Source organism: Trachurus trachurus (genome assembly GCF_905171665.1).
Source record: "Trachurus trachurus genome assembly, chromosome: 3".
Lineage (NCBI taxonomy): Eukaryota > Metazoa > Chordata > Actinopteri > Carangiformes > Carangidae > Trachurus > Trachurus trachurus.
The window spans coordinates 22,550,240-22,562,884 of record NC_139893.1 but is presented as its reverse complement, the minus strand read 5'-3'; the positions used below and the strand labels follow the sequence as shown (position 1 = coordinate 22,562,884).

The 12,645-nt window shown below is 46.8% G+C and overlaps 1 long non-coding RNA gene across 1 annotated transcript; it reads left to right on the top strand.

Moving 5' to 3' along the window:
- Nucleotides 1-6,641: 6,641 nt before the first annotated feature.
- LOC311002989 lies at nt 6,642-7,097 on the top strand. The gene is made up of 3 exons (XR_014596259.1): nt 6,642-6,720; nt 6,791-6,868; nt 6,962-7,097. It is a non-coding gene; the product is annotated as an uncharacterized lncRNA (long non-coding RNA).
- The last annotated feature ends 5,548 nt before the right edge of the window (nt 7,098-12,645 follow it).

Here is a 12,645-nt window from a genome sequence, read left to right as displayed (position 1 = left end):
GTTTGTTTCTTTTGTTTAATTTCTGAATTAATCAAATCAGGGGTTGTGTGAGTGTGTTGGTGTGAGTGGAGCCTAAAGAGCTTGTGTGTGTGTGTATATTGTATTGTGCAGGTTCCCCATCTTTTACTGCCTGGCCTAATAGTTGTCTCTCTCTTTTGGACAGGTGCTGGCGGAGCCACTGGTGCAAGAGACTGGCTGATCCCGGTGGTGGCGGTTCCCTTCACTTTCCTTTACAGTAGTGCACTTTGTGGTGGACAATTTGTGTGGTTTTCACGTGTGGTGTAGCATAAGGACCCTTCCCCTCTCCCTCAGCAGTCATCTTCGCCCGGTGAGCCCCCAGCCCTGTACCCTAGCACTTTATTGACAACCTAAGCAACGCTTTTATATGGCCCTATTATATATTGTTGTCCATTGATTTTATTGTGAACCTGTACTCTGCAAAAAGAAAAAGAAAAACAATAGTTAATAATAAAAACTTGTAATTTTTTGGAATCACGTCTGAGCCAGTGTCTGTTAAACCTGTGTGTCTTTTGGTGTTATAGAATTGTAGCTATAGGTTTAGAATTCCTGGGGGTGGAATTCCCCTAGGTGGCGTTGTTGGCTCCTTCTCAAAGTTTTTCCCTCGTAGCATTGCCACAACTTGGCGTTGTTGGCAGGATGACATTTTGAAGCCAGACGTGAATTCCTTTTTTTTCTTTGTTCTTTCTTTTTCCTTTTTTTTTTCTTGAGGGTTTGCTGCATTTGTAGCATCCAGTGAGAGCTTTAGTGTTCTTTTTTTTGTAGAGCTTGTGTTTCTTTTTTTTTGTGTGTGTTTAGTTGGTTATAGAGACAGAACAGCAGTAGGTAGCCCAGCTCTAAACCCCAGATTTCTAAATTTCTCTAGCAGGTTTTCCTGCAGCTCACCCTCCGGTGCCATGGCGGAGGAACTGCAACAGCTTAAAGAACTGGTCATGCAGCTGAAGGCAGACAATGAGCGGCTCTGCAGGGAAAGGGATGCTGCACAGGCCGGCCCGAGTACTGCTCCGACTCCTCCTGCTCCGGTGAGTACCACTCCATTGGCCAATGCCAGCACTACAATAACAGAGCGATTAGTGGTAGTGCCTCGTGACCGTAGGTGCCCAACCTTTAATGGAAAGACTGGCATAAATGTAACGGATTGGGCGGAAGAAGTTCAAGCCTGCATGCGTTCTCGACGGTTGGCAACTGCTGATCAGGCCCTCTTTATCTTTGATCATCTAGAGGGAGAGGCCAGAGATGAGATTAAATATCGCACCAGCGCTGAGCAAGCAGACCCTGAACAGATCCTTGCCATATTGAAAGAGTTGTATGGTTGCACCCGTTCATATATAGCTTTGCAGCAGGCTTTCTTTGCTAGGACTCAGCAGGAAGGCGAGACCTTGCAAGAATTTTCCTTGGCTCTGATGGCCCTTATGGAGCAGGTAAAGCAGCGGGCCCCTGATGGTCTTCTTAACTCAGCAGTTCTGCTTCGTGACCAATTTGTGGAACACGTTCTTGATGGTGCCCTTCGTAGGGAGCTGAAACAGTTGGTCCGTCGTCAACCTCAAGCCACTCTGATAGACGTGCGTGCAGAAGCTATCCGCTGGGAAAGAGAGGGACTCCCAGGCGGCGTCAGGGAGCGTAGCCATTCACTCCCAGCCATGTACGGTCTGCAGTATGGCGTACAGGGCAGCCCCCATCCACCTTTGGCCACTTCACAGAACTCCGAACTGGGTGAGCTGAAGGAACTGCTAAAACGACAGCAGGAGCAGCTCAATCAGCTCACTCAGACGGTGGTCTCACTGCAGACCTCTTCGTTGCCACCTCGCCAGGGTCATGCGGGTCCAGTAGTATGTCGTAGGTGTCATCAACCGGGACACCATGTTAGCCAGTGTCATAGCCGGCAAGCTCATCCTCATGCTCGTGCTAGTTCTGCCTTCGGCCGAGGTCATGTGACCAGACCTTCTCCTTCTTCTGGGTCGGAAAACTGACACCCACTGAGTTGCTGAGCCACAGCTCAGGTGGGGAACCGATGGGCTCAAAAGGAGGGACTGTGGGTAAATTAATGTCAACTTGTCCTCACCTGGACCTCTTGATGGGTGGCATTACGGTCCCATGCTTGATAGACACTGGATCCATGGTGTCCACTATAACGGAGAGCTTCTTTTCAGAGCATTTTGCCCCTTGGGGCAATGACCGCCTTCAGTCTTGTCATTGGCTCCAACTTCGAGCGGCTAACGGCTTGGCAATCCCATACATTGGTTACCTTGAGCTGGACGTGACACTGTGTGACAAGGTATTTCATGGGTGTGGGATATTGGTGGTACGAGATCCGCCTGGTGCGTCGGCTTCTGTCCCTGGGATCTTGGGGATGAATGTCATCCAGCGGTGTTACCGGGAGCTCTTTGGGGCACATGGTGCTAGACTGTTCAGCTTGCCTGTAGTTAACCAGGCCCCTGGTTCAGTTCTTGAGGCCCTGCAACAATGTCACCAATCCACTACTTCACGGTCAACAGACGTCCTTGGTACAGCCAAGGTCCGAGGCCCACAGGCAGTGCGCTTGCCTGGTGGGGTCCTTCAGTTCATTGCCAGCACTTGTCCTGAACAGCCGTCTAGTTCAGCTGTGCTTTTTGAACCCCAGGCGTCTGGACTTCCAGCGGGGCTTCTTGCTTCTCCTTGTCTTGTCCAAGTTGTCAGTGGTACCGCTTACATCCCTGTAGTCAATGTAGGGACTACTGCAGTTCTCCTCTACCCACGCACTAGCCTGGGTACTCTCAGCCGTACCCAAGTCGTGAGTTTACCCACTGGGGTCACAGAGGTGAGGTCGACCACGGCCACAGTTTCTTCTTGTACGGCTGGTGGCCCTGTGCAGAGTGGGTTAGAGGAGGTGGATTTGTCAGCTTTGACGGAACAGGACCAAGCCGAGGTGCGGTCTCTCTTGCACAAGTACAGCTCTGTCTTTTCGGCACATGATGGTGATCTGGGCTGCACCACGCTCATTTCTCACGACATACCAGTGCTTGATAACATTCCTGTGCGACAGAGATACAGACGCATTCCGCCATCAGAGTACGAGGAGGCCAAGGCCCACATTAATCAGCTGTTGGAGGCCAACGTGATCAGGGAGAGCAGTAGTCCCTACGCTTCTCCAATTGTCTTGGTCAGAAAAAAAGACAACAGCCTACGCATGTGTGTGGACTATCGCCTCCTTAACAGCAAAACGAGGAAAGATGCTTTTCCCCTCCCTCGTATAGAGGAAAGTCTTGATGCCCTCTCTGGTGCTTGTTGGTTTTCGACCATGGATTTGGCCAGTGGGTATAATCAAGTCCCGGTAACGGAGCAGGACAAACCGAAAACAGCCTTTTGCACACCCTTTGGCCTCTTTGAATGGAATCGGATGCCATTCGGGTTGTGTAATGCCCCAAGTACTTTCCAGCGAGTAATGCAAAGAATGTTTGGAGACCAACAGTGTCAGTCTCTTCTTCTATATCTTGACGACATTGTTGTGTTTTCATCCTCCATTGCCCAACATCTGCAGCGCTTGGAAGTCGTCTTGAGTCGCCTGCAGAATGAAGGCTTAAAGGCCAAACTCGGGAAGTGTGCTTTCTTTCAGAAAGAGGTCGGCTATCTTGGGCATGTCATCTCTGGGAACGGTGTTTCTACTGACCCTGCAAAGATTGAGGCGGTCGCCAAGTGGCAGCGTCCCCGCCATGCATCAGAGCTGCGTTCGTTTTTGGGCTTTGCAAGCTACTACAGGCGCTTCGTTGAGGGTTTTGCGAAGTTGGCAGCCCCGCTGCATAAGCTAGTGGCCGAGGTAGCCGGAACACGGTGCAAGAGGGGACAGAAGCAAGATCTTTGTTCTGTATGGACACCTCAGTGTGAGGAGAGCTTTGATGCTTTGAGGGCGAAGCTGGTGTCGGCCCCGGTCTTAGCTTATGCAGACTTCTCCCGCCCCTTCATCCTGGAGATTGACGCTAGCCACAGTGGTCTAGGAGCTGTCTTGTCCCAAGACCAAGAGGGTAGCATTAGGCCAATAGCCTATGCCAGCCGAGGTCTCCGTCCAACCGAGCGGAACATGTCTAACTACAGTTCTATGAAACTGGAGTTTCTTGCCCTTAAATGGGCCATGACAGAAAAGTTTCGTGAATATCTGTTGGGTCATAAATGTGTCATTTTCACTGATAACAACCCGTTGAGCCATCTGCAATCTGCCAAACTGGGAGCCACTGAGCATCGGTGGGCTGCGCAACTTGCTGCTTTCGATTTCGAACTCAAATATCGATCTGGCCGCAGTAATAGGAATGCGGATGCACTTTCTCGGCAGTATGTCTCAGGCTCTAGCTTGGTTGAACAGGTCCTTCCAGGTACCTCAGTTCCAGCTGTACTTCAACAAGCTGCACATCCGAACCCAGGAGTGGTTCCGGCGATCCAGTCTGTAATATCTGCCCTTCCGTCCCACTCTCCTTCAGACATTCGGTCACTGCAGGAGTCTGATTCCCTTTTACAGGAAGTCTGGGTCTTTTGGAGGCGGCAAGATCGGCCGACCTCAGTGGAAAAACGAAAACTGTCCAAACCGGCCTTGGCCTTGTTGCGACAGTGGGACCGCTTGGTGGAAAAAGATAACATCCTTTACCGCAGAGTTTTTCGTCCAGATGGTGGGGAGGAGAACCTCCAGCTAATCTTGCCAGCTTGTTTGAAAAAGGAAACGTTGAGGCAGCTCCACCAAGCACACGGTCACCAGGGGGTTGACCGGACGACGGAGCTGGTACGGGAACGATGTTACTGGCCGGGGATGTGCTCAGACATAAAGCAGTGGGTACGGGAATGTGACCGATGTCAGGTCGCAAAGGACTCCAGACCGGTTGCGCACAGCTTTATGGGGCACTTGCTGGCTTCTCAGCCCAACCAGATTGTGGCCATTGATTTCACTGTCTTGGAGCCTTCCAGCACCGGTTTGGAGAATGTTCTCATTATGACAGATGTGTTTAGCAAGTACACTGTGGCTATCCCGACTCGGGACCAGCGTGCATCCACGGTGGCCCAGGTCTTACTTAATGAATGGTTCTTTAAGTTTGGTGTACCAAGCCGCATCCACTCCGACCAAGGTCGCAGTTTTGAGAGTGCCTTGATTCGGCAGCTCTGTTGCTTGTATGGGGTGGAGAAGTCTCGCACCACCCCATACCACCCTGCAGGGAACGGGCAGTGTGAGAGGTTCAATCGAACCCTACACAACCTCCTGCGCACCTTGCCAGTCTCACGAAAACAGGACTGGGCTGCCAGCCTCCCACAGGTCCTTTTCTGTTACAACACCACGCCTCACCAGGTCACAGGAGAGTCTCCATTCTTTCTTATGTTCGGACGTGAACCTGGGCTTCCTGTGGACTTCTTGCTGGGTCGAGTTCATGACCCTGTACCGGGGAAGGTACAGGATTGGGTCGCAGAGCATCAGGTCAGACTTAGGTTGGCTTTTGAGGGGGCACATGATCGCTTGTTGGCAGCTGCTGGTCGCCGTAAGGAGCGGTATGATCAGCGGGTCCAAAGTGACCCTTTGACTGTGGGGCAGCTGGTTTACCTTCGAGACCACAGTGCTAGAGGGCGTCATAAAATCCATGACATTTGGAGTTCTGTGGTTTATCAGGTGCTCAGAGTGCCCCGTGGCGAGGGTGCAGTCTACACCATCGCTCCAGTTGACAATTTGGAGAAGGTGAAGAACGTACATCGCAACATGTTGAAAGTCCAAGTGGGGCCTGTTATGGTTGCCCCTCATCCAGTCCTTCCACCATCTCCGCCACCAGCAGTGCCAGAGGGTCACTCGTCCAGTGATGATGATGATCTATGGGTGTTGGTTCCTGAAACCCTGTTGCCGCCTGCTGCAGTTGCGGCCGGAGACCTGAGGCCCGCAAGGCCTGGTTCTACATCTCCCGCAAGAGACTTACCTGTCCTTGAGACACTTCGGGTACAGGAACAACCTAGCGTCTCAGCTGATCCTCCACCTCCAGTTGATCCCAATAATGCTGGACAGCCAGTCCCTCGTCGAACAGCTCGCGCCACCGCTGGCCACCATTCTAATGCCCATCATCTTCCACGGCCTGTTGATCGTACTGGCAAAGAGGTTGTGGAGCCACCGGGGGCAATGTCCAATGTCCAGTCTGCTTTCCACCGGCCATGGTGTTAACCGTCCTGACCTTTTCTTGAGGTTCATCGCCGGGGCGGCGATGCAAAAGCTGGGGGTAGATGTGGTAGAGCAGGTTGCTTATTTATAGTTTTCTTTTTTTTTGTATTTGGGGTGTAGTACCCCCGTTTTGTATTTGGGGTGTAGTACCCCCTCCTCCTGCTTTCTGCTCACCGTGCGTCGCCGTCCTCCTTTACGTTGATTACGGGGCGGCGCCGGGGGGACAATTGGAACATTGGATGCAGGTGTGCGGACTCCTTCGCTCTCAGTAGTAGACTTGGCGTCGGTGGTGTGGCTGTGGTGGCGTTCGTGTAGCAAGACAACAGGCCAGTGCATTTTCATACCCTCAGGTAAGTTTTGCAACAGCATTGGTTCTTGGCGTGCAATTGTATGGTAGCTGACAGGCTCTGTTTGCAGCGGTCGGCCTGTCTTCTGGCTGGAGATTGAGTGAGGGGAGAGTTGTCCTGGCAGTGTGTGTGTGTGCGCGCAGCCCCGTGAGCCACACAGCGTTCTGTGAGCAGCACGGCGTTCGCTTCCTTGGTTAAATTGAGGTATGTTTGTTGGTTGCATTGCACGGCGCATTTGTGTAGTAGCATGGCTGATAAATTATTGACTTTGCAGTGGTTTTGTCGGCCGAAGTCGGAGGTGAGCCAAGCGTGGCCTTGAAGTTGGCTTTGTACACAGCATTCAGTTCCTACGGTAGGCCGTCTCATTTGTCTTTTTGTGCTTGTGGTACATGTGCCTTTTTCTAGCTGCTATTAACCATGACCTTGCACCTCTGATTGTTAACAGTTAAAGCTGTCTGTTGCTGTGTGTGTCCTCCTGTGTCGGAGCCCTGAAGCCTCCACGCCCCGCCAACTATCAGCTGACGCGGGCCCCTACGCCTCGTATGGGCGTCCTACTGCTGTTCTGTCTGGGTTATTTTGATTATTCATTATTTTCCAAAGTTTCTTTTGTTATTTAGTATTTTATTGTATTGTTTTCTTTTTTTGTTTTTCTGTGTGTGTGTGTGTGTGTGCAGGCCTTTTGCCTGCAGTGAACCCCGTTTCTGGATCTGTAAAGTTTGTTTCTTTTGTTTAATTTCTGAATTAATCAAATCAGGGGTTGTGTGAGTGTGTTGGTGTGAGTGGAGCCTAAAGAGCTTGTGTGTGTGTGTATATTGTATTGTGCAGGTTCCCCATCTTTTACTGCCTGGCCTAATAGTTGTCTCTCTCTTTTGGACAGGTGCTGGCGGAGCCACTGGTGCAAGAGACTGGCTGATCCCGGTGGTGGCGGTTCCCTTCACTTTCCTTTACAGTAGTGCACTTTGTGGTGGACAATTTGTGTGGTTTTCACGTGTGGTGTAGCATAAGGACCCTTCCCCTCTCCCTCAGCAGTCATCTTCGCCCGGTGAGCCCCCAGCCCTGTACCCTAGCACTTTATTGACAACCTAAGCAACGCTTTTATATGGCCCTATTATATATTGTTGTCCATTGATTTTATTGTGAACCTGTACTCTGCAAAAAGAAAAAGAAAAACAATAGTTAATAATAAAAACTTGTAATTTTTTGGAATCACGTCTGAGCCAGTGTCTGTTAAACCTGTGTGTCTTTTGGTGTTATAGAATTGTAGCTATAGGTTTAGAATTCCTGGGGGTGGAATTCCCCTAGGTGGCGTTGTTGGCTCCTTCTCAAAGTTTTTCCCTCGTAGCATTGCCACACAGGCAATATAAACAACACACTGTACACTTGTCTCTCTCCCTCTCAAAAATAAATAAATAAATAAAATATAATATAAAATTCAATACAATATTGATATGGTGAAGCTTTGGGAAACACTTCTCTCTGATTGCCTGGCAGGTCTACACTAAACTTGAACCATAGAAAACATCAAAAGATCCAGTCAGGAAGAGTAAGCATGAGTCTGCGGGTCAAAAACAAACTACAACTTAATAAGGAAATGCATAAGAAAGGTTGATTGCAATCCGCATAACTATGACAGGAACCTAAAATTATTATCAAGGTTGAATTGTGAAGCACAGATAAATGTAACTTGTATCTCATTTGAAATCATAATTTTAGTGACTCTTTTGTTCGCCTGTTGGTGTGCAGTGTGTGTGCTGTTTGTCTTTTTGTGCAGATGCCCTCCGGGTGATGAGTGGCTCTGCTGCCCCTTTATGGGTCAGATAAGCTACCAGTCTTTTACCAGGAATACAACTTAAGAGCTTGGATCATGAGCCTATTAAGACAGCAGGATGTGGTGCTGCCAATGATCACAGCTGCTAAATTTCTAGGTTGCTGCTACTATGATGAAATAAATCCCCCCGTCGACCAAAAATAATTTTCCCCATTCACGACCATTGTAAAACTGTTGGCAAGACACCTTGAACTGCAAATAAAGTTGATTATTACTCTTTGTATTATTGAACTTGGCACCCTCAGTTACAGTCTCATCATCCCCCAAGTGCCAGACAAAGTAATTCAGACTGTACAACAGTGTCTGAGACCCACAGCCTCTGTTTCTATTTGTTCAGTAGTTGTTGTATATCTAGCACCATGGCTTGCAAGCAATTAACAGTATTAATTGGTGCTAACACCCAAATGGTTTTTAAGGCAGGTCAGCTCAATATTTATATCAGCTTGCAAACTGTTAGATAACAACAAGGCTACAATATATTTCCCTCGTTCATGCCTGGAAGAATCTGGTATCATCATACAATTTCTAAACCTTGAATCTACTCCCATCATACCCTTGTGATCTCAAGGCCCCTGTGTGTTTCATGGACTCTGTGATGATAATGAAAGTAGCATGACATAGCTAACTACACAAATTGTTGAATACACTTTCTTACCTCCAGAGTTTTGCAGTTATATTTTGTCAAGCATAGATGAATACAAACAGTTAGTTTCTAACTTACCAGCAAATGTGCATGCACTGTGGATAATTGTGGGTTTACCTTGGGACAGTGTGGGCAGGGCATACTGTATTCCACACTGATGCCATGTTATGTGTGCCACACACAGGTTTATACCCACACAGGGCCCAAGCGCCTTTTGTCCTTTTGGGCTCCGGTATTGGCTTTATGTGTGTTAATACCCACATGGACCCCATAAGGGTTGGCCCATGCAGGGCCTACAGCAGTTTTGCCCAATTGGGGCTGTGTGAGGGTTTTCTGTGGGCAAGTCCAATTGTTGGCTTGTAAGTATCCAGTAGTGGTGGAAACCAGTGACACACAATTACAATCAGAACTGTTTGAGGTACCTATACTTTATGCTACTTTAGACCTCCACTCATTACATTTCAGAGGGACACATTTTGCTTTCTACAGCACCACATTTACGTATCAAACAGCTTTAACTTAACAAGCATGATACTCTAAGAACTGTATCACTTCAGTCAATATTTTTGTTATTGTATAATTTGCACCACAACAGCAATAACAGTTAACACTGACTGTGGTCATTGGCTTTCAGACCCCAGCATTTAACACGATTGAACAACATAAACGTTAAACATTGGAGTAGCTTCTGGACACGTTCATTTTCTGTTAAGTATATTTTGGGGGCTTTTCATTGCCTTAAATGTATAGCACAGTCTAGAGAGAGAGAGGAAATGGGGAGGCAGACATGCTGACATGCAGGAAAGGACTGCCCGATGCGGGATTCAAACCGGGCCACCTGCAGTGAGGACTATGAGCTAAACGCCGCCCCAATGTTCTGTTATGTCTAACTGTCCTGTAATCCTTAACCTGAACTGAGTCATATGTGTTTAAAATTTACTTTTCAGGTCAGTTCACACACTTAAAAATGACACACAAGGGACTCACAAAGTTGTTGAACATAATGGAGGTATGAACTTTATCCAAAAAGAGAAAGTTCATAAGATAAAAAAAAAAACAAGCTACCACCGCACACTGATAGGACTCACTCTACTGTGATTTATTTGTACCTGACTACTGGTGGCTGTGCAGGGATATTTTTTTCACTTCAAAGAAAGTTCATACTTTATCAGAAAAGAGACAGTTCATATAGAAAATAAACATCTCTACGACCAGCACCTCTGATCTGCGTCAATCCATAGATTGGATCAACCAAGTCAACATGAGTCATCACCATCAACTGGTCTTGCTACTACAGCTTCCTTTCGTAAAGGCCCCACAGTTACAGCTCCATGTATGTGAGGCCCCCAGCATTAGTGAGTTAAAAGAGTCTTCATTACAGCTGACAGTGGGACACATATAGTCAAGGCCATTTAACTAAACAACTGGACCTGACTGCAGTGCTTTAGGCAGTGGCTGCACAGAGCATTTGGGAAGTGATCTGTCTTAGTGCTTGACTGCCTCATTGCCAAATGTAGAGTAACAATAAAAATGGTAATAAAATTTGAAAGGATGTATCAGTTCGAAAAATATAATGCAGTGTTTAAAGGCTTAACACAATTCAGAAGGCAAATATTTTATTTAATGTTATATAATCTGAAATGTTTTATTATACTTATTTTTGACTTAATGTTGTTTTGCATTTTGATTTGGTTTTCTCCTTCAAAGAGCAGACAAAAATAAAAGGATAAAATGTCTAAGAAAATAAATGGATACTTTAACTCTCTCCTGGAAACAGATTGCCACTCAGGCAGAACATCATCTGCCTCCACTAAAAGCTGGTGGCAGAGTCCCCAACCAGGTGGGACACTCATCAAAAGACGACGCGAAAGCAACACAAGGTCGTCTCACTCAATGTTGACAAGACAAGGCACTTGATGTGCTGGAGTTGTCATGAATCATACCTAAATGTGTCCACCTCAATGTTCAGTCAGGAGGGGACAGAAGAAGAAGCAGCTGCAGCAGCTCTTAGAGGAAGATGTACAGTTTCTGCAAAGGACACTCTGCTGGACCTCAGGACGCAGTGACACACACACATACACAACTGACAGACAGCTTGGGAAGTAGTTACAGATGGCTGGAAAATAACCTTCAAAGCTTCAAGCCTGACAAAAAGCAAATTACTACTGGCAAAATTTCAAATTTTACAATTGGATACTCTGATACTTTCCCCTCCACAAAGACTGCATGCTGTCCCGATTTCAAGTATCTGATATATTACTTTTTTTTCTTTTGAAGGTTGCTACTGTGCAGAAAAGAAACTTTACTGACAAGTAAAGATAAGATAAAATATACTCTATTGTCCCACAAAGAAATTTGCCCAAGCCTTGTGCTGCACATAGCTACATGCAGCTAGTTGCAGATTTCTGAACAGAGGTTTGTGTAGGGTTAGGATGTGTTGGGTCATTAATATGTGACTTGCTACAATAACCAATAAACCACACATGCACAGTCTTTATTTTTCAGTGAAGAGTATAAATATCAATAAAAGTACTGCACCAATCTGATCCACTGGTTCGTTTCTATGTTTGAGTGCTAAACTGGGAGTGTGCCAAACCTTAATCTTGGTTATACACTGACTAAACCCACTTCAAATGACTTAAACTGTCACTTTAAGTTGAGCACCATTTGATGTAGCTCAATGTAAATATCAATAAAAATATACTGAATACCAATACAAGAAGAAATGGTTAAACTGTTATAAGATGTTTTTCCCCTTTTTTATGATTACAACGGAAAAAAGGGCAAACAAAAGCTGGCGTATGGGTTCAGTGAATAGGTGGAGAGTGAGGTGACCAAGCGGGGCCAGAGGCAGCTGCAGTGCCTCTGGCCTGAACACCAACCAAATGAATCAGAGCACCGGCGGGCATCCCCAGAACAGGTCAGCTGGGTCAGGCCAGCTCGGTCAATCCCTTTTAAATTTCCTCTTTTATTCCCCTGTTATTATAGTCCTGTATTGAGCTGCTGTTGCTTGGACAGACTGAAAGCAGTGACGACCTCTGACATGTCTCCCCTTGAAAAAAGTATGCACAACTCAGGTTTTCAAACCTCACCTCAGCACCACACCTCCTCATTTGATGCTGAAGTTGTTGAAGTGTCCTGGAACAACACTCTTAATTTATCTGGCGTAGCTGGTTGGTGGCAGGTGGCATAACAATGTGGTTATACTGGTCAGCACCCAGTGTGAATGTGTGAGTGGCCGTGTGGGTGTGAGGGAAAACTGCTGACACAAAGATTGTGCTGTTTTTCTTATTTTTGCTCAATGTGACACTCTTGTGTGTGTGTGTACGGTTCTGTGGTCACACATAAGAAAAGAAGAGACAGGTCTCTTGGATAAATAAAGGCTAAGATAGCATTGTGAAACACATTATTTCTAAATATCTATATTTGGTCTCTTACTGTAATGATTCTCCAGTTTCCGAGTCAGTCTTTATGTATAGCCAATACATTGCCAGCTCTTATTAAATGTGTTCCTAAATTGTTTTAATAGTTTTTCTGTTTGCCTAATAAAGCCACACAATGTAAACCACAGATGTAGATTAAATCATGCTTTTACAACACCCAGCCTATTCTCCCCCCAAATTTGCCTTTCTTTTATCAACCACTGATTTTATCATAT